The sequence below is a fragment of the Thalassophryne amazonica genome, chromosome 1 (assembly GCF_902500255.1).
Source record: "Thalassophryne amazonica chromosome 1, fThaAma1.1, whole genome shotgun sequence".
Lineage (NCBI taxonomy): Eukaryota > Metazoa > Chordata > Actinopteri > Batrachoidiformes > Batrachoididae > Thalassophryne > Thalassophryne amazonica.
Genome location: NC_047103.1, coordinates 21,695,686 through 21,716,919, shown reverse-complemented (window position 1 = coordinate 21,716,919; position 21,234 = coordinate 21,695,686). Strand labels below are relative to the sequence as shown.

The 21,234-nt window shown below is 41.4% G+C and overlaps 1 protein-coding gene across 1 annotated transcript in view; it reads left to right on the top strand.

The window, feature by feature from the left end:
• Nucleotides 1–21,234, top strand: part of gli3 (GLI family zinc finger 3) — a 240,705-nt gene that overhangs the window by 22,711 nt on the left and 196,760 nt on the right. The gene's annotated exons all lie outside the window — the stretch shown is intronic.

Here is a 21,234-nt window from a genome sequence, read left to right as displayed (position 1 = left end):
GATCTAATTTTAAAACTTGTCTTAACCAGTAGGAAAGTGGTTGAAACTAAAGTTAAACTTAGCTAAATTTTAGATACTGATTCACATTGGTTGCCAAACTAGTTAAACATTACTGTTTTTTTTTAATGTAAAGACATTCATAGCCGAGACATCAAGAGATTTAATTGTCAATTAATCCAAAACTTGCATAGGGCAGTTTTATAATGTATAGCCTCCTACTATATAAATTGGGTATTATACAGTAAAGTATGTTTTACTGATGGCTTTGGTACTTTGCTGGTAACTTAATTTAAAACAGATGTGAGGATATTGTGAAATCTTTTTTTTTTTTAAATGTAACGTGCATAAGTTGGAGTTTAATGTTAAATACCCTTAAAGCCCCCCAACTCTCTGACTATAAGGTATATGTCTCATATCGAATTTTGACTTGGGGATGGGCTAGTTAGAGTAGTAAAGTCTTGGGCCATGGCATAATGAAGTAGGATGGGCAGTCTGGTCCTCACTGCCATTATACCTCCCCAACCAAAATCAGTCACGCACCACAGGTACCTGCTGGGTGGGCAGGAAGGGGGCGACAGGTGGTCGTTGATTTAACACAGGGCCACCAAGCCCCACTCCAAGACAGTACATGTAGAAATTCCCCTGATATAATGAATATTTAGGTCTAAAACTCTTCATGATAGACTTCAGAGACATATGCCCCATATGTGGACTCCTTTGATTTGTGACACCCCACAAAGCCTATGGAAGAGACATTTCTTTGGGGGAAGAGTGGGTGTGGCAACCAGCAGTTTGTTTCCAATCAAAGCAACAGGCACAGAAACAGGTTGTTGCTCAGAGAATGTACTTTATATTCCCAGCAAAATGTGGGCTTTTCTTTGGCCTTCTCCAGCCCCTATGGTCTTAACCATTGTGCTGGATTATTCCTGAGAAACACACCACATGGCCAAGATGTTCTTGCTGACATTCTCTCTCAATGCCAGTGAAACCCCTCATATGAGTCTAAGTAACTGTCACCAAGTCATACCAGCGATACCCAAGGATCCTCGGAAGAGACCTAGTACCAAAAACATCCAGTTGTCACCTTAGGTTACTAGTTAGCTCAAAGTTTCACAACCATACAGTAAGACAAGAAGCACCAGGACTAGGGATGTGAATCGTACAACAACTCACGATTCAATTTGATTCCGATTCTTGGGGTGATGATTCGATTCAGAATCGATTTAAAGAGCACTGAGAAATAGTTATATTAATTAAAAAATGTTTACTTATCTGCTTTGCTCGTTCAGAGTTGGCTGGCAGTTTAGCGAAGCGCTGGTCAGTAGTCAGCAGATAACGGAGCTCCCCTCTTTTAGCTCCGGGTGATAGCGTAGCATGTGGGCTTGCAGATTTGAAGTGTTTCTGAAGTACTTGACTTTCATTTTGCAGATTTTGCACACTGCATAAGTCATGTCAAGCTCCTTCTTACGCAGCAAATAATAAAATCCAAAATGCGCCCAAACATTTGCCTTCAGCAAAGACGGTGCTGGCTGAATTAGCTCTTCGTCCGCCATGCTAAGCTGCAGCTCACGAATGTTTGAAGCACGCCAGACCCTCCCCTCACGAGTACCCTGTAGTACGGAAGCCGTTGTCTGAGAAACAGTACACACAGTGAGTAAGCAAGAAAATGTTTAAAAAATGTTTTTTAAAAATCTATTTTTGGACATTTTGGATCGATTCAGAATCTAAATAAATAAGAATCGTGATTCGGACGTGAATCGATTTTTTACGGCACCCCTAACTAGGACCCTAAAGACTTGGACCATAATTTTCCTGCAAATATATCAACATTGCCAAACACCTCTGCCCAGTGATTTTATGGCTCTATAAGCTCTTCCCAGGTGTCAGAGGACTCAGAGACATGAATGTCCTTGTCGAGATAAGTGAATGTCTGTTGGTGGAATTATGCTAATGATGCTCGTGGACGAACGGACAGATGAACGGACAGTGAGATTCCTATAGTCACCTTATTCAGCCCCGCCCACATTTACAACAAAGGCATTTCTGTTTTGGCTTAGGATTTCCGGTGAGTGGTGTTTTCAATATAGAAAAATGGAAGTCATTACATGGGTAGAAACAAAAACCTTTTTGAAAAGCTCAAAGGGAACGACTCTGGCTCACCCACAGGTCATAACAGAGTGGGAAGATGACATGAAAAAGTGGCCCTCGATTATGTATGCTGATATTTTTAACTGCTTTGTGTTGTCACTCTGTGTGGATGGTTTGGCTATGAGGAACTATAAAAGCACCGAGGCCTATCAATACTATCCGACAAGTAGGACCACTGTAATGCCAAGATTACGTAACGTTAATATACGTATGGTGTTATTTGATGCAGTGCTTGAAATAACACTTGGTGTTGTATCAAATGCCAGAAAATGAGTAAATTACATAGCAGCTAATGCTACAAACACAGCTTATGTGTTTGTCTCACTAGCATCCACCGTGGCTTCATCAATGGAGCGTTGTAGCCCAACCATTTCTCTGGTTAAGGATGCAGTGGTGTGGGTTTTTTTCCCCACAAAATGAAAAGAGCAGACATGGGGATGTTTGGGTGAATGTTTCAAATTTAGGGCCTTTAGCCAGCACCGGAGATCCTCATCTTTCGATGGGGGAAGGAATTCTGAAAGCGATAGTTTCCTCTTCTTGCAGTTGTTGTGTCACCCACAAACTGAACAATTAATGCTGCTCATGTTTGGACACTTCTAGCATACTGTGTTTCCACGTAGCTAATCATCCGCTACCTGGGGGGGTTATGGTTACGGTTAGGGGAAGGGAGAGATTTACGTTATGGTTATGGTAAGAGTTAGGAGAAGGGGGAGGATGAGAAATAGTACAATAAAAAAAACCTGCACCATGAAAATGTGGCTCATTTCATGATGGGGGCACGGACGTCAAGACGTGAAGACCAACCAGAACCTCTTATTGGTCTTCACGTCTTGAAGTCCACTTGGTGTCAATGATTAATAAGAGACATTTTTGATTCAAGCCTCTCATCAGTAAAAAAAAAAAAAAAAAAAGTTGTAGAACAGCAGCTGTTACTTTTTAATCCACACATACGCATTTGGTGAAACCCTTTGCTGGTGATGATAATGAAACCCATTTCGTCATATCTGTGAGTCTGTGCCTGAAAGCCGATCGAGCCGCCTCATTAAGAGCGTGTACTCCGTGTGAGTTCACTCCCTCGTCTTTTCACTCCTGTCCATCACTGACATGTTGAATTAAGGTTGGAGTGCTGATAGAATGACCCTATTCAAAGGCGTTTCTCAACCTCAGAGAGAGTGTGTTCGATGAAAGATAAGGAGGGTACAAGGCTACAAGAGAATCATCTGCTTCCACGTCTGTGGAATTTCTGACCCGCTGTTACCCTTTTGGATCTGTTCCCATCTGTGCAGGAAATCTAGTATTAAAGCAAGACCATTTCTTCATTTTCTCTTCCTTCACCCCCCCCCCCCCCCCCCATGCATTCCTTTGACTGTGGCACTTTTCAGGACGGCTTCATTCAACATTACATCGTTTCCTCCCCTCCCTCCTTTTTTTTATAGTCTCTCTCTGTTTCAGTTCAGCTTTATCATGTGAAGCCAAACACCAAGACAACTTCATCTCATCCAATTTTCACCCCTTTAATGTAGTTTAAATGGCATGGCCGCAAGGGCCAGGGCGGGAATTAATAAGAGCCAATAAAGCTCACCACTGGGGCATCCAGGCCAGTCTTTAAGTAAACATTATGACTTCTTGAGGGGGGATTCAGTGGCAGCACTTGATGAATAGTGGCGGCGCTTGGAAAGGGCTAATTTCTCACTTAGCCGTCCTGATGGGGCTAGCTAATAGGCCTTGCTTTGCCTGGCTGATTGTCTGCTGGCTTTATTATTGTGCATTATCGCGCTGCCCCCTGGCTGTTGTTAGCATTCGGCCCCGGAGATGCCAGAGCCCGTCATTAATCACAGCGCAGCACTGACTCACTCGGCTCCAACACTTATCCCAAAGAGGAGAGGAAAGTGAGCAAGAGATGGAGTTTAAAGTAAAACTCAGAAAATGAGTATGGCGGGAAACTGAGGAGACAAAGAACGTCTCGGCAGGACGGTCACGAGAGCGCTAACCTGTAGCTTGCGCTTACTTTTCATCAGATTCCTCTTATTCTGCTCTTTCCCTCCACGGAGTTCCCATTTGTTTATGTTCCGCATGCAGTGATCAAACCCGCGGCGCTGAATGGCGTATGGAGCCGCTGGTGCCTCCGCGTCGTCACGTAGCAGTGCTCATACATTCTGAAACGCAGTCAGAAGAGAGCGTGGTCTGACTGTTCCACATGCGTTCTGCAGGAGCTGCGCTGACGGAGAATTGTACACTCTTTCACTGTGAAAGCAGAGCGAGGGGTGTTGTTGCTGTGCATGGTGTGATGAAGAAAGACGCCAGAAACGAAAGACTGCTTTGACTGGAGATGAGAGGCCCACTGACAGTGTGCGGCGTGCGCCGTGTGCACGGGCCACTTGAGTAGAAACTTTAGCGAAGAGTGTGTTGTGGAAGCTGCAACAGGGATTCAGTTTTAAACTGTGTAGATAAATAAGTTTATAACTCAAGGGTGACTGTGCGCATCTGCTTCAACATAAATTCACACATAGGCAGAGGTGTCAAGTAACGAAGTACAAATACTTCGTTACTGTACTTAAGTACACTTTTTAGGTATCTATACTTTACTCCATTACTTATTTTTCTGCCTACTTCTGACTTCTACTCATTACATTTTCACACAAGTATCTGTACTTTCTATTCCTTACATTTTTAAAACAAACAGCCTCGTTACTTTTGGCTTCAGTTTAATGTTTATATATATATTTCACGTCATGTGCGCCTGTAATCAACTTTTCTGCAGCACGGCTTTGCGTTGAACCGTGAACCAATCGAAGCAGTGGTTCGCAGATTGAAGCAATGCTTCGACCTATTGCTTCGTTTATTCTTTCTTTCTTTCGCTTAATTTCCCCCCGCTAGAACCATAAAGAGCATACTTCTGTGAGTATTATTTACCTTTTCTATGTTAAACCGACCTGTTATGGTCTTCTGAAACAGTTGATAGATGTATTTTATAACTTAAAAATGGGAGCGACGCTAATACGTTAGCATGTCTATGGGATTTTCAATGTTAAAACTTAGCATTAAGCAATTGCAGCTCTCATCACGTTCGGGTGCATTTGTTTTCAAATTGTAATATTTGTTAAATTTATTTTTGTTTATATATTAATAATCTAATGATTATTATATACAATTTTAGAGAAAGAGGCAAAAAGAACCTGAATAGAAACACAACAGAAAATATAAAAGCAACTAACAATGAACATACATACATACAAACATACATACATACAAACATACATACATACATACATAAGTGTTTCCTGTGAACACCTAGTGACTCTTACACCTCCACTTCATCCCTGTCTTATTTAATGACAGTTTGTTTCGGTCAGACCATATTTTCAATGTGTGATTTTCTCCAGAACTATCTGCCAAACTAGAAAACTGCTGCATCCTAGTAAGAGCAGAATACTACTGGAATGAATTTGAATAAGGAAAGTTGTGGGTTTTTTTTTTTTTCCTTCACTAAATGGATGCTGCACTCACTGCAATTTATTGTCTGGAATAGTCCCAGATTGCATTTCAGAGCTTCTATGTAGAATTGAAACATTTTCGTGCAGGTGGTGTTGGGGGGTAATTTTGGGTTTTGGGCCACATGTAGAACGAATCAGTTTTTAAATTAAGCTTTCAATTCATATAGTGGCATCTACCTTTTTTTTTTTAAAGGTTACTTTATACTTTTATACTTTAAGTAGGTTTTGGAGCACATACTTTTTCACTTTTACTTGAGTAAAGAGGTCGAGTTGATACTTCAACTTTTACCAGAGTGTTTTTAAACTGCAGTATCTATACTTCTACTTAAGTAACAAATGTGTGTACTTTTGACACCACTGCACATAGGCAACATTCATACATACAACTGCCCCCCCTCCAAAAAAAATCCAGATCCACGCATAATTTTCTAATAAAATGACTAAAATGTAAATAAATAAATAAAATTCACCACAAAACCTAATTAGATTTGTCTATTCTAAAGGAGCACACTTACAGAATGTCACTGAAATCTATTTAAAAACTTTCTGTGATGAAGACGCAGGTAAATGCAAATGTAACAACAGCAGATAAATTGCCATGTTTTTAATTTGCAAGCCTAAGTTTTTTTTTTTTTTTTGCAAGGTTCCTTCAGAGTTCACTACATTTTGACTGAAAATTTTCAGAGCAAATACAAATAATTTAATTGTAAATGGGTGCACTTTCTTCAAACTTTCCAAGAAATGGTTTAATTTCTTCAAGTGCCCCATGAATCAATCAATCAATCAGTCTATCAATACATACATACCTGACCTTTATCTAGATTCACTTCAAAATCTAATCACCTCTGTGCCAATCTGTGCCGTTCTAAAATTTCATTGAAATTAATTAAAACCTACTGTGATAAACACCCAGTCAAATACAAAATGAAAAAAAAATTCTAAGAATGGATATGGGGGGGGGGGGGGGGGGGGACTTGCTTGTTTTATTTCTTGTAAAGGTGCTGCAGAATTCATGTTGGCATTTTGAGACGCATGCATGTCAACTTGTTCTGTGAAGTTTACGAACCCCCCCCCCCCAAAAAAATTGGTCCGCCCTGCCTTCACTGCGCATGTGTCATTTCTGAACATCAACAATTCAATGATTATCACCTCGTTTCTGCTTAAAACTGCACTCCAGTCATCATCTGTCTCAGCGACAGATATCTGAAGCTTTTGGACAACAATCCTTTCCACATAAAGTCAGCATTATTTCGTATAAAAAGAGGGCGGACCGATCACAGCGCCGCCGCTGCTGCTGCGCCTCCGTCATTTCAGAGCGTCAGTAACAACTCACCGATTATCGCCTCGTTTTCCTGCTTGAAACGACCTCGTTTCTGCTTAAAACTGACTTCAGAATGATTTGTCATCTGGATGGCTAATAATCACATTAATCCCTTTGATTGCTTTGGGTGTAGAGAGTCCATCTCAGAAGTGCTGCTGTGGTCCCAAAAATGACTCGTGCAGTGAAGGCAGGGCGGACCAGTCATTAGAGGGGACCGTTCGGTCTGCGACACCAGGACAAGGTTGGATTATTTTGCACCCCTGAATCTGGATGGACGCTGCACACTTCCAGTGTCAGAACTAGGCTCCAAACCTCATGTCCCAGCTACCTAGCAACCTTCCAAGTTGTTTTATCATAAATAGTTTAAGGTTATGATTAAAATAACACTCTGGTTTCATTTTTGTGACATTCATGATAAGTTTGGAAACCTGAATGATACTTTGGCTTCTGGTAGAGGTGGGTGGATCGATCCTAATATCGATACCATCGCTGGTGTAAAAAAGATCAATACTCAAGCTTTTTTTCTCTCCTGCACGCACTGACTGCTGCGCACGCAGATTCATCAAAATCTACTCTCTGTCTGTAAGAGCAGCGCTACGCTGTGTCACACAACACGGAGCAGCGCACCCTCCCCCGCTCTGGTCTTTTGTTGTTGCGCCGTCACGTGGCTCAGCGGCGCCAGCCAACAGCCATGTAGGCTCAGCCTGGCCTGCCCACTCAGCGCTGTCCTCGAGTCAGCCCTCGACCTCAGAAGATTTTGTTTTAAGTTGTGTTGAGTGATATTCTTAAACAAAAATGTTGATTATGATAATAAAGTATTTTGTTGTCACATACAATGTTTGGCGAAATTCTATCCTAGGTCTTTTGGATCCTTTGGATCTATGAAGCTTAAATATGAAAAAGTATCGGTATTGATATTGGCGATACTGGGCCTGTATTTACTTGGTATCGAATCAATACCAAAATTCCCGGTATGGCCCACCTCTAGCTTCTGGTCAATGGCTTCATGCACTTCTGGGAGTCTTGCAGAGTAGTCGTGTTCCGATGTAGTCCAGGTCCAATTCTGTACAATTTCAGATTCACACACTGCGCAGAACAGATTAGTTCATTAAACTATGCATTCATTCACTCCTTCACTACATTTTAGAGGGCATAAGCGCAGACTTTTCCACGCCTAGGAATGTGCTTATCAGTTAATGTCAGGCTGCTACCCAGTTAGCGAGATATATATATACCACGGTCAGTGAGAATTCCATGTCTAACTGGCGTGCATTATTAGTTCGGCGAGTTAAGTCACTGTTATAATCTCTCTGCTCTGGTCGTCACCATAGCAACGCACAAATCAGTTGGCGCAGATCAGCTGTGTTTTGACAAGTGAATGACAGAAACGCGATAAAACATGGATTTCCAAGAGAATTTTAATATTGTTGGCCAAAATAAAACGTTTGAGGAATGGAAAGAGGAGAGCAAACAAGAAGAACAGCTAAAGCAACGGTGTAAAGATTTAACATCGGACGAACTGGACAAGATTGAAGACGGGAAAGAAGAAGTAAACGGTTCTATCCTTGCGGGCGGCCGAGCGCTCAGCATCAAAACAGCGAGCGTAGTTTCTGGACTTGTTACCAGAGTTTGTCACAGCGCGACACAGCAGAGAGGAGGGGCGGTGTGAGTGGCCCGCTGCGGCTTGAGCCCGCAGACTCGGTAACACGGTGTTTCAGACTCCACGTCGTGCATTCAAACTGTATAATGCATGGCTTCTCGTTGTTTAATCCTTATATATATATATATATATATATATATATATATATATATATATTTCTTCCGCTCAATAACAACGTATGTGATCATTAGCGCTAATGGTCACCATTTCTCACCAAGCTTCCTGACTACTTAACGTACCTGATTAAAAAGTCTGTCCACCATGAGTGCTGAGTCATCACTGTGTCTCTCTGTAGAATATCTTCCTTTTCTTGTTGGAGATTTCTGACATATCCAGCTCTTCTGACATATTTGTCACTGTAGAGTCACAAGGCGATAATAATCGCAGACAAACTTAAAGTTTCTCATCAAAACTTTCGGCCGTTTTTTTTTTGTTTTGTTTTTTCTTGTTCCAGCCGAGCATTTCTTCTTCTTCTTTGTACAACTCACACAGCTTCTCAGTTATACTTCCCCTGTGGTTGATTTGAGTACTGCAACTCATTATTGTTTCACATCAGGTTTTTAGAGGACACACCCAAAGACTACTTGAAATGAATGCAGGATGTGTGTGATCTGGTTGCAGCCCAGTCTCACGTTTTCTTACTTTTGTGATACCGTCATGAAATGCATTACATTTTCATGACTGCACTGAAAGGTACTGTACATCTGCTTGCCTGCACAGCCCCATTCCACTATGTTATATTTATTTGACAGTGAACATACTTTTGCCTATTTGTGTATTTGTCTTCTTTACTTCTTACAGAAGTATTTTTTCCTTTTATTTTTATTGTTGCTTATGCACCAATGACACCCGATCAAATTCCTTGTGTGTGAGAACTTACTTGGCAATAAATTTGATTCTGATTCTGATGACGTGGTCAAGTCAATCACTATTTTTAACCCTAACCATAATCCCCAATGCTTCTCCCCCACTCCAGTATCACGAACTACTACATTAAATCACTTTTCATGATGTCACTACATTTTTGCCATGTGATCAGCTTAGATGCATTATGGGTGTTCACAATTGTGTCAGTGGGTTGCTGCAGACTTTACCCCAGTGCCCCCTGATGGTCATTTTTGACCGATGAAAACATCGCCGAACTCAGTACAAATACATGTAATCTGGTCACTTTTCAAAGGGGTCAGACTCATCAATGAAGTCAATTTAATGTACAGTAGTTCATTTCAGGTCAGCTTGGTGTATAAATCTCATCGTTTCAGGCAATGACAGCTATCAGTGGGACGTTAGAAGCACGTTAGAGATGACACCAAACCAGCTGATTTCAGTAGACAAGCAATACAGCCCAAGCGTGTTTTCGCCAGCCAGCCAGTCACAGAAGTACAAATTCTTTCCTTTGGATTCGCCACTTCGCCGGAAGTGATGTGTCCTCGTGCCATCCCATAGCACCAAGTATTTTCATGCCTTGAAGCTACAGTGTGTGGAATTTGGTGCCATCTAGTGGTGAGGTTGCAGATTGCATTATGCCGTCACCGGTCACGATTTTGCTTCCCTTTACATTTTCACTGCCTTGGCAATGGGAATTCATGCTTCCTTGCTTTCTTTTTTGATAAACAATATGTATAATTTTGCAAATATGAGGGTTCGCAAAGTTGTTAGCCTGAACTAGCAACCAGTAGACAGTGCTTAGAGGTGCAACTACTGACCCCTCCTGCTTTTTTTTTTTCTGTCTTGTGGCTGTGCTGCAAAATGCAAAAGGCAGAGGAGGTATGGGCTTTTTGGGCGAATGTATCAACATAGTGCTGCAACATGGTGGCCTCCATGAGGGGGCACTGTCCCGCGCAGATATGAAGGGCTCATTCTTAGCATACGAAAAGACAAATTCATTCTTGCAGGTAAATTATACACAAATGAAGAGATGTTATGAATGCCACAGTATATTCAATTTGTAATAAACATCCCTCAAACCTACACACTGTAGATTTAAGGCAGAAAATTTAGTATATTTGTAAAGTATTGTGTTGTTCCTTCATGGTATTTTGTTGAAGTAATGAGTTGCATTGTTTGCTTTGGCCTCCGGTAAATGGCTGAACAAGCAGCTTTTCCTTCTCCAGATACTTTTTCAATCAGAAAAAGTATCTGATCAAACAAAGGAAAGAAAATGAAAGAAGCAGTGAACAGGGCAATCTGATACCGTAGAACTTTGCCACCACAGTAACAAAGCTGCCCACATTGTACATCGTCTGCGTAGTCACCGCCCCCACTCGCCCTGACATAAACAGTGCACGAACAAATAAAAAGTCAAAATATATAAATAAACAGTCTAATCAGCAGTGGCTGTGGGGAAATGGCGCTGCATTCCATTGTGGCGCACGCTTTATTTCCCCCCTATCTACTGGGTAGCGAGTGCAAAAGAGGCCTCGTGTAAGCATTGCGATTACATCGTGTGGGTTTATCACCCAGGGATGGAAGATGCGCTCGGCTCATTCTGCTGGGCAGCACACAGGTTCCCTCGTCCCCCCCGTCAGAGTGTCACAAGTGGAAGGTTTGAGACACTGAAACGCACCCGAGGATAATCTTGTTAGCGCTGCTAAAAGCTGTTGATGGGTTGTGTCACAGCACCGTTTGTCCTTGACAAAACCTCATACATGAACACCCTCATTTGTGCAAACATTCCTCTACAGTTTTATGGGGCACATTTACTGATGGTTATTAAAACTAGTTAGTGGGCAGGGGTGATGGCCAAGCGGTTAAGGGTGCTTGTTTGCAGCACGGGTGGTTCCCTGTTCCAACCCCATTCCTAGGCATTTTCCAATATGAAGTTGCCTCACGAAGGGCATCCGGTGTAAAGTTTGTGCCAAATCAACATGCAGATCCACCTTGGATCTGCTGTGGCAACACAGTGTAAAAGAGTGAGAAGCCGATTGGACTTTATCATTAAAAAAAAAAGTTAATGTGGGGGATGTAATTTCTAAATGTTCTATCTAATCTAATCTGTTCTATGTTCTATCTAATCTAAAAAGGGATGTTTCAGTTTTACTTTATATGTCAACATATTCAGCAGTTTTTGCTAGACCGGACAATAATACATTTTTTTCCTCAAATTTCCAGTTTCCCTACACTGAAAATGAATCAGCAATCGATAATGGAGTCAATAAAGCAGACTTGATAATGGCGCTGATATCAATCAAATCTTATCAGGTCCCATCCCTAATCAAGAGTCATAACTCTTGCACATCTTCCTTATTCAAGAGGAGTACAAGATTGTTGGGAAGGTGTCGTAGCACGGACCCACAACAGGGGGCGCTAAAGAACGGACAATGAATAAGCCAAAAAGTAACAATTTAATGTTTTGACAACACACAACTAAACACACAAAATCAGTAAAGTCAATTAACACCAGGTGACGTGTGGGCAGGCTTGAAGATAGAAGACCCCCGACGAGAGAGGAGCCGCGTCCCACACGGCTTCCACCACCAACGGTCTGAAGAACACCGGAGCCGCCAAGTCCCGAATCCCCAGGTGGCCACTGTCTTCGGCTGTCGACCCTGGTACTGCTCTTCGGTAGTTGATTTCTCAGCGGGGAGGTGGAGTTGCAGTCCGGCTTATATAGTGGTGTAGATGAGTGACAGCTGGTGCGATGAGTGACAGCTGTCACTTCTTCTGGGTCTGGCGCCCTCTCGTGTTTGGAGCCCACACTCCAAGCAGGGCGCCCTCTGGTGGTGGTGGGCCAGCAGTACCTCCTCTTCAGCGGCCCACACAACAAAGATTGAGAAGTTCGCCAGATTTAATCAAATTTTGTCGCCCTGTTTGCACTGGGGTTGGAATTATGAATGGAACCCACTCCAGTATCAAAGGGGGGAAATAACACAGCATGGCCAAATTACATTTGTAAAAAAATGAAGTGTGATATGGACACTAAACCAATTGCACACAACTGCTAAGTGTGACTAACTCCTCTTAAATGGCCCATATTTTAGGCGCTGCACTTCACCAGCTGTAAGCTTTGTGCCACCTGGGCACAATTTAAAGTTTCACTGGTCAAATGGAGCCACAACTACCAAATCCCTAATCGTCTCCTTTCCTCTTTGCCTTTAAGGGCCAACGGCCAGCTGTAAGTGTTGTGTTGAACGCAGCATGGAAACCTCAGTATGTGGTTTACTCAAAGAGTTTAGGATCATCTGAGTAGAATCCACAACAGGACCTCTACCCACAGGGAGCATTTCCTCTGTCTCCTTACGGGGCCCCATCCCCTCGCTGACCTTATCCAATGCAAACCCATACAGCCTTAGCCAGTGCATTTTGGTTTTATAGCTAGATTCAGCTAATCTTGCAGACGGGCCTCCTCCTCCTCCTCCTCGTTTTTCGCCCCTCAGTCTTTTAGTTATTCCAGCTGTGCAGGAGACCTTAATGTTGTTGGCATAGCTGTGAAATCTGTAAAACACACACCACACGCACAGGAAAACATGTGCCGGCACGCAGGGGCATGACGAGGCGCACGCACGCCCCCGTGTGCGTGTGCACAGTCTCCGCCCTTTCTCCATTCATTTTCTCCTCCTCTTATCCCACTTTTGCTTGCAGTCTCCTTCACTTGGCTCCGTCTCCCATCCCTCCCCTCCCCTGGAACGCTCTGTGCCGCGGTGCGTTTGTGCGCCGTTGATAAGCCTAAGATAGCAGATCTCGGTGGTCGCTGATGTAATGATGATGAATGCCACACTGCCAGTCCCCCCCCCCCCCCGCCTCGGGGGGCCCTCGACACTGAACAGTCGCCCTAATGAAATGAACACAAATACAGTACCTCATCTGTGAAGAGTTTGTGTGTGTGTGTGTGTGTGGGGGGGGGGGGGGGCAAATCTAACAAGACATTTCAAGATAATTATTTTTTAAATTAAAAAACAAATCTTCCCCTTTTTCTAAGTGTTTGAGTACACATTTTCAAATATGTTCCTTTATGGAGGTAAACCTTTCGCTGTTTGACAGATTTACACTTGCTAAATAACAAAAGGTAGCAATTTCTTTGATACAGTCAGAAGTATTTTGTGCTCTGATGAAGAAAAAAAAGATTTTCTATCAAAGGCAAAAGTTTATTTTAGTGTTTCACTTTGATGTGCACAATTTGCAGATGACTTTCAACTCGGCGTCTTTGTCACCAAAGCGTATAATTTATGTTAAATTGATTTGGTTAATATGCTTATAAAATAATGTTTTTTTTTTTTCTGAGGGAACAGTTTGAATCGTGGTATTTTAAACCTGTTTAATCGTCTCGGTTTCTGTGTGGAAGGATTACAGCTGAGCACAAATAAAGATAGAGCCTCTTTCTCTCTTCTGTAATTGGGTGTAGGACACATATTTCACGGAAAAGACATTAATATGAAATTAGCATTTATTTTAGGTAACAGCACCCACCGATGCCGAGCTGTAATTCCTTCCTTAGTGTCAGTCAGAGTCGTAGCTTTGGGAGCTCAGTCATCCTGACACCATATTGCGCATTCACTTTCAAATTCGGCACCCTATTGCACATTCTATTCGCATTGGTGCCATATTGCACATTGTGCCTTCACACTGTGCATTCAGATTCAAATTTGGCACCATATTGCAGGTTCACATTGAACATTTGCATTCAAATTTAGCACCATGTTGCACATACATTCACATCAGCACTATATTGCACATTTCACATTCACATATGCATTCATATTTGGCACCATATTGCACATAGATTCTACATTCATATTTGCACTGCATTCACTCTGCACACACTACATTTGCATTCAAATCTGGCTCCATATTGCATGTTGCACATTTGCATTGAGATTCGGCACCATATTATACATATTACATGCACATTCACATTTGCCATCATATTACACTCTAATTTAGCACCATATTGTACATCGGATGGTCGAATTCACATTTGACAGCATACTGCACATTCACATTGTGCACTGACATTCACATCTGGCACCTGACATCGGGGTGAATGTGAGGCATAATTGTAAAGCGCTTTGAGCGTCTGATGCAGATGGAAAAGCGCTATATAAATGCAGTCCATTTACATTTACCATATTGCACATTTATTCAAATTTAGCACCATACTTCATATTGATTGATTACATGGGAGTATATTGTAAGACATTCCACTGTGAAAATGTCTTACAATAAAATTTGAATGTGTATGTACAATATGGTGCCACATTATTGCTCTGCTGGTAATTTTTGGTTTAAACCCATCAAAAAATATTACACATAGAGATTACACAAGTTAGGCTTTTTGACACTTTGAATCAAATGAACAGTTTTGTCTGAAAATGATTCACTATTTCGAAATATTTTTAAAAAACAAATGAAACACTCAAAAACTTCATTGTTTTGAAGCACTAAAGTAAAAAAAAAAAAACACCTCAGAAAATGTTTGTGCTTTTAGAAAAGGTCAAAACACTAAATGAAACAATTTTAAAATGTTTAGTTTTAAATGTTCAAAAGATCACATGAACAATTGCTTTAAGAAGAAATTAATCTGTTTGTTAAAATGCTTAAACCCACAAAGTGAAGCAGCTGCTTTATAAAAGAATGCACAGTTTTGAACCACTAAAAAAATAAATAATTGCTTCACTAAAGATTCACTGTTTTAAGTGCTCAAAACAGCAGTTAAACAGTTACTTCTTTATTACTTGTTCAAATTGCTTCAGGATGTAACTGACTGTTTCAAAAACCTAGAAAAGTTAAATGAACCTGTTCCTTCTGAAAATCATTTATGTTTTGAAGTGCTCAAAATATTACATGAAACTATTTCCTTTAACGAGTTACTGATTTGAAACAAACAAACAAAAAAAAAGATAATGTGGTCCAGGAAATGAATCACTGTTTGGAAATGTCTGTAAAAAGAAAAAAAAAAGAAGCTATTACTAAAAGCTATTATTTATTTTATTTAATTGCACTGTGAACAATTCTATATGAAGCCGGATCTGTTGACGTATTTTTCGTGAGAGAATAAACACACATCATGTCTTGATGTGAAGTTGAGATGGAAGTTTCTTTGTGTCAGTGAATTTTTTTTGTGTGTGTTTTTGATTGAAAATGTGCAACACGAACAGATCTGAGAGAGGAGAACATCTGCAGGATTGGGTGTGGGCATCAACGTCAGAGGGATTATGGGTGAAAAGGTCTTGCTTTTAATTGCTGCTTTGGAGCTGTGGCTGTCCTTGTGGGACACAAAAGGCCCGTCAGACACGCTTCAGTGGCTTAGACTTGTGAATATTTGCCCAACCAGTGGAATGTCCCGCTTTCTGTTCTTCTCTCTTACAAGAATCAGCTTCTTTTTTTTTTTTGCTGGGGTGTGTGGATCACCTGTGGCTCCACCAAGACTCATGCATGCATATCTGTTGAGCGACACCTGTGGAGGAGGTTTTTGCCATCTTCCTCCCCACCCCATAGTATAATGACCAAAAAAGAAATGACAAAGAGGGAGGATGTGTCATTTTTTTTTTTTTTACTTTCTTTGTTCAGTTCTTGCTGATGAAACAAGCAGCACGCAATACTGGAACATGTCAGTGCAATTCTAAAGCTGTGTTCACATTATTAGGACAAACCGTATTTATTTGTATATCTCCTGTTGTTTTGTATCTGGTGCACTGTGACAGACCTGTGCAAAGGAATTTGACATGCACTGCAGAGGCACGCTGCACCTAAAGTTCATATTTTCTGAACCCTGTGTGAATGCATTGACCTTTGTATGTCAGTGAGTACAGAATAGGCCAAATGTGCTTACAATGGATGCTTGGGGAGCTACGACCACTACCTTTGCACCACCCAACTTTTTTAGGTTCCTTAGATGACCCAAAACACAATCAGGATGTTCCAAAAAATAAAAACTGGCCTCAAGCCAGTTGTCCAAGATGGCCACCAAAATGGGGTTTTTCCTCACTAAAACACCTTTAAACAACATTTAAACAACTTCCTACTATGTATTTTAATGATAAGGGTCTACTGGCAACTACTTTGGACGCCATTTTGAGTCTTAAACCCATGAATGAATTTAGTTTAGGCACAAATGAGTTTGCTGTGACCTGTAATGGTTTTCCCATTGAATGTCTGTGATATTTAAGTTGTTTATATGTTGTTTAAAGGTGTTTTAGTGAAAAATCCCATTTTGGTGGCCATCTTGGACATCCTGATTGGGTTTTGGGGTCATCTAAGGAACCTGAAAAAGTTGGTTTGGTTTAGTCCTGGTGGGGGGTGCAAAGATAGTGGTCGTAGCTCCCCTAGAAGGAGAAGTAATAATAATAATAAAGCCAGGTGAATTTGTTGCTGAGCAGTATTGTGCAGCAACAAATTAGTTTCCTGTTGAGATCAGTGCAAACAAGAGCAATATTCAAATATTCAAAAGGTTTGAATTTGTGCAAGTTATAATCTACTGTAGCAATTTTCATCACAATTCATAAAAGCCTTTAGGCATTATTGCATACATTATAGCTATTATTGAGGCTCAGCACCCTGATGTTTACATTTGGAGCTGAAGCGTGTCCATCATCAAAGTCTTAGTGAGGTGACCTTGTGCACCAAGTTTGTCCTTGATACATGAGTGATTCTTAGACTACGGGTACTTATTATGTCCTTTGATCATATTGTATGAAAAACAGAAAAAAGGGGAAATGTCACACTTTTATAGTTATCTTTACAATGAAAGTGTGTTAAGAAATTTGTTCTAGTAGTCTATGATGACTTTTTCACCTTTTTTCAGCATCATTATATGCAAATATTGCCGTTTTGTGCTTGTCCCACACCCAGACTTTTGATCTTCAATGATAAAAATGAATGGTAAAAAAACGTTTTTTTTTTCTAATGTTTTAAAATATCTCTGAATAAAATATCAGTAAAATAATCAAAACATAATTGGGGTATTCAATGTCATACAACTGTTGTGATTTTTTAAACAAAATGTAGTTGTCCCACACTATTGCCGTAATTTCCACCACAACACTGTAATGTCCCTTTAAACAGTTTGTATGAAAGATTGTTTGGGTAGTTTCTATGGAGATAAACAGTGACATCAGAGCACATGTATATAGCGCCAAATCACAACAAACAGTTGCCCCAAGGCGCTTTATATTGTAAGGCAATGGTGTGGTGGAAATTACATTTACAAGGCCAGTAGTGCCCGTAGTTAAAGAATCACCCACATATAGCCTTTCTTAAGATATTGCATGCACAAGGTTGCTTGGAATTCACTAATTCTCGACATGAGCTGCACAGAAAAGTTGTTATACTGCCAAAGACGTTGCTGGTATAGCAATTTGTCGATACTTCAATTGTAGTGCAAAAACATTACGAGGTGAATGCACGTTACCTTGATAGCATATCCTTGTACTTTTGTAGTTTCAGCAGTCGTGTTTCACAACTGCTGTTGAATGTAACATATAAATGAAGCTCTGGCTTCACCGCAGTGCTGAAAAGTTAATCGTTGGTTCCCATCACGCTAACATCTTTGCGCTAATTGGTCACAGTATTGGGACTGGTGCCAGAACACGCGCCGAATCTCGAAGCTAAAGACTGACTGTTAGCATTCATACTAAGTTGCAGCTAACACACAACTGTTAACAATTAACCCACTCGCCTGTTCTATCTAACAAAAGCACATGTTAAAAACTCATACAGTGATATTTGTGATGATATCTGTGCTTGTAAGAGGAAACTGTCTTTGGTTGGGGGTGACAGTTACACGTGTACTCATGTGGGAATGATTATGGAACAAACTCTTGTTTAATTTTGTTTTGATTGGTAGGGGAGTAATTGCATTGTTTTTGTCACCCCCCCCCCCCCCCCCCCCCCCCCCACCTTTTTTTTCTTTGGTAAGCCGGGAATTGCTTACAGATGTTGTCGGGTCAGAATGGATGACAGACTCTGGTTTTACAGGGGGTTGGGGAAAAACAAACAAAGCGCGTAGTGTTTGTCTGAAGTTTACCCCCCCTCACCCCACCCTACCACCACCACCTTCCTTGGGGAGTTTGTAAAAAATCAGCCACTGCCTTCTCTTGTAGTTTCTGCGTGTTTGCATTATGGGTGACTTTACCGCTGGCCTTTGTATCCGTGCATGTTTATACGCTGGAGGACAATTAAATAGCACAGTTGGGTAATTAGCAGGACCTAATTGGAAAGAAAATGTTCGTCAGACTAAATATTTCCAGTAATTATCCTTGAATTATAGAGTCTTAAGTAAAGGCTTTGTATTTGGACCGAATGAAGCTGAGCTGTAGTTTGTGTAAATGAGTGACTGGCATGATCACCATTTTGGTTGAATGGCGTCTCCACCATCAGGACCTCCGTGACCTACATAGAGTTGAGTTTGTAGACAGCCTCTGAGGTGCTGAACCGAGCCGCATGTCTGCTAGACTGTTGGCTGAACCCCTTCTAAACCCACAGACAGTATTAACTTAAACCACCTTTATTCTTTGAAAGAAAAATTGCCCGGCGCTATGATATTCCCAAAAGGGCCTTCAAACAACCCTTGTTTTTTCAGGACTGTGAATGCTTCTCTCTCTCTCTCTGTGGTATCCCCTTAAGATTTCTTCTTTCTCTTTGGAAAGACTGCGAGAGCAGGATTATCAGTGTATCCACAAGCCTTTACTTCTATTCTGCCATATAAAACCAAGTCAGGATGTCCTGTCTTAATCTGTTTTTAGAGTTGTGTTTTTTGGACAAGAAGTCAGACGTTTAGTGTGACACATTTGAAAACAAGGCATTAACATTTTTGGCGAACCTCAACTTGTTCTGAGTTCAAATAAAACACAGCGAGCCGGTGGATTGACCCACTGCCTGCTCTTGGCTTCTACAAATGAGCAGATTGGCTCTGAAGTTTCCCTCACAAGGCTCACAGCGTTGATGTCTTATTTTCTCCAAGTGTTCATGTGAGAAATCAGCTCTTTTAAAATGGTACAAACAGCTTTGCAGCAGTTCAGACAGAATGCTGGAGTCCCATGTTGCTGGATGACCTGCATCCACTGCTTCACTCATATAAATCATCCAGCTCAATCATATTTATGGATCGAAGGACAGTTGACCCACAACATCCAATCATGTTCACCTACCAGTTCAGTGTGAGCTAAGTTTAAACCACTAGTTTCAAGTGCAGTAGTTCTTGCCCATTCTCCATGTAATGTGGAGTTGTATCAGACAAGGCATTCAGTGTTAAATTTGTGCCACATCAACATGCAGATCTGATATGGATCTGCTGTGGCGACCCCTTTTAAAAAAGGGAGAAAGTGAAAGAAAAAGAAGAAGAACAGCAGTCCAAATCTGTTCTAGGACGGGTGCCGATGCTTATCCCTGGATTCTGTAACATAAAGCGGATGAGAGTATTTGACTGTCATCGATGCCAGTCCAATTCAGGTTACTTCCCTAGCCAAGGCCGGTATCGCTGACTGAACGATCCCCCCCTAAAAATCGGTCCCCCTGCCTTCACTGCGCATGTGTAATTTCAGAGCGTCAGCAGCGATTCATCGATTATCGCCTCGTTTCTGCTTAAAACTGCACTCCAGTCATCATCTGTCTCAGGTATCTGAAGCTTTTACACAACAATCATTTCCACATAAATTCAGCATTATTTCATAATACTAAAAGACGGGGGTGCGATCTGAGCACCACAGCAGCACGTCCAAGTCTGACTCTACATCCAAAGCAATCAAAGGGAATAATGTGATTATTAATCATCAGATGACAAAGTAAAACTTCTTAAATCATTCTAAAGTCAGGTGTAAGCAGAAAACGAGGCGATAATCGATGAATCGCTGCAGACGCTCCAAAAATGATGCATGTGCAGTGAAGGCAGGGGGAACTGATTTTTAGGAGGGACTGTTCGGTCGGTGACACAGATACCCATTTACAGCAGGGTGGACTGGGACAGTGCAGATAAAGTGCTTTGTCCAAAGACACAAATGGGTAGCATGGATGGGAATCGAACAAAGGTCTACATATTGGTAGTCAAACTCCTCCGCTGGGCTCTCCATAAGTGTTGCTGTGACAGGTGTGACAACTGCCTCCATCCATCCTCAACCTTAGATAATTCAAACTAAAGTACGTAGTTTGTTTACTACAGCAGTCCATTAATCAAAAGTTTGTTGAAGCCGCGTTCTCACTTTAACAGTTATGCACATGGTTCAAAACTTTGTTCTTTCCTTGGAAAACCTTCAAAGGTCTGGATATTCTGTCATTGTGCCATTGTCTTGTTTTATCCAAAGCTGAATTTTCAACTTTTGACAAACTTTGCTGACTTTGTTGTACATGCTGTGACATCACTAGGAGGTATTCTGTAAGCCCTACGATTATGCTAACATTTTTCTATGGGTGTACTAGGCATAGATCTCATGATACAATCTTTGGACACTGCACAATCTGACCGCATACCCTTCCACCCCGTAAAGTCCAGTCCAGTCTGGGAGCTTGTGCTAGTGTCATTCTTCGCTACAGCCATAACACCACACAACCACCTTCGGTCCTAGATGGCAGTAACCCAGGCAGACAACCGATCTTCGTCCACATCTCTAAAGTAACCATCTGTCTCCTGCTGCCAGGGGAAATGTGGACATCTATGGTAAAAATATTTGATTTTTGAAGCA